We start from the raw sequence: 2215 nt of genomic DNA on the forward strand, positions 1-2215 counted from the left end.
AACCATTTAAACCAACAAATACCAAAACAACAACATGCACAACGGAAACATGAATCATAACCAACAACCTAACACATGTCTATCCAAGGTTCCAACATGAACAATATAACCAACAACACACAAACGAGACCCTAGATCATCCCCCTTCTCATTGCCATTATTCCACGCTACACATTCATTATCTGCACCACAAACACAATGAGATGTGTGAGTATTACCAGAAATACCCAGTGAGACGATCTTTCCATCTACGAGCTATACACACAAGCAAATCAAGAGTGCAACCACAAATAAAACATAGCAAACCAGCCATTGAACAGAGCATCCAATAACACTTTCATCACACCTACACATCATCACACAAAATAAGTCATACAACCCAATCACTCATATAAACACCTTAACAAACTGATTATAACAACAAATACAACCAGTTGAGACTCTCCTAATATCTGAAACAGCGCAGCAACGCCCTACAACAAGCCACACAACCAAAAACGACTTTATAGCAAAACTGGACAGAAACATCATAAAAGAACAGTCTAAAAAACGAAACCGTAAAATAAAAATCAACTGTTAACTATAAAATCCCTCCGGTGAAAAGTTATCCCTAGACGTCACAAAGCTTCCCACAAAATTTCATACCGATCAGAAACCCGTCGAAACCACGATCTCAGTTACAATGCTCGATGGTCCCAACTCGCGTATGAGAAAACGTGTCTCACGAAACTGCCAATAGCTCATTGAATTTACATCCAAATTCACTTCTGTAAAAAGGAGAAAGACTATGAAAGGCTTGGGAATAACTCTACCAAATTTCGTTAGATTTGATATGTCGAAACCGTTTCCTCCCAAAGCCTAACATTATGCTCCTTTGCCTAACAAACCAAAATCTAACCTCCCCTTCCTCACACCTTTTCTCCACAAACAAGTTCTATTTTTTTCTCTCTGCAAGAACGACCACAACCCCAAAAGAGAGTAGAGAAGCGTGAGTTATAGAGAAATTTAGAGTTTCTTGGTTTAATTAAATTAAACCAGAATTTATCTAAACCGATACTAAACTGATTCCACCAAATTTCTGATATAAACTCCAATATTTCATTATTTTTTAGGACACGGACGTTACATCCGTTCTCCACAACGCAGCTGTACCAATATTCACACCTTCATCTTCCTTCTCTTATGCATACAAAGACTTTGACTTAACACAAACGCTATTTTTTTTCTTCCAAAACTATTTATTTTCAACTCCTAAAAAATAACTACCATGTAAAACCAAAAAGGCATCAATTGTGAGTTGTCTTTAGAAACCAAAAATCCATCTAAATTACGGTGAGTTGTCTATTATGATTTCAATTTATAATATAGTGCAATTTACTTTGCTTTTTTTTTGGAATGAATGTAAAATATATTAGGGATAAACCTTGTTTACATCTACGACATCCTAATGCAAATAAGTACAAAAGACCTAATTTGACAAACTAATGAAAACAAAAATAAGTATAGAAGACCTAAGCAAGAAGAAAACACAATACAACTTCCTAAGGACGTGAGCTGAATGTAACGCCCGTGTCCCGAAAAATATGAATATTAGATTTTTATATCAGAAATTTGGTGAAATCGGTTTAGTATCGATTTAAATAAATTCTAGTTTAATTAGATTAAACCAAGGAACCCTAAATTTCTCTATAACTCACACTTCTCTACTCTCTTTTGGGGTTGTGGTCGTTTTTGTAGAGAGGAAAAAGAGAACTTGTTTGTGGAGAAGAGGTGTTAAGGAAGGGGAGGTTAGATTTTAGTGTGTTAGGCAAAGGAGCAGAATCGTTAGGGTTTGAGAGAAAACGGTTTCGACATATCAAATCGTACTCAAAGGTAACGAAATTTGGTAGTGTTATTTCCAAGCCTTTCATCATGATTCTATTTTTTACAGAAGTGTATTTGGATTTAAACTCAATGAGTTATTGGCAGTTTCGTGGGGCGTTTCGTATCAGTCGCGGATTGAGACTAGCAGGTGTTTCGGGATCGATTGCAGTTTAACCTAAGATCTGATGGTGCTGAAATTTTGTGAGAAGCTTCATGACGTCTAGGACTAGCCTTTCACCAGAGATATTTGATAGTTAACGGTTACTTTGTATTTTAGGGTTTCGTCTTTGAGACTGTTATTTTATGATGTTTTTGTCCAGTTTTGCTATAAAGTCGTTTTTGGTTGTGTGGT

The sequence above is a fragment of the Camelina sativa genome, chromosome 14 (assembly GCF_030686135.1).
Source record: "Camelina sativa cultivar CO46 ecotype springtype chromosome 14, ASM3068613v1".
In the NCBI taxonomy this organism is placed as follows: Eukaryota; Viridiplantae; Streptophyta; class Magnoliopsida; order Brassicales; family Brassicaceae; genus Camelina; species Camelina sativa.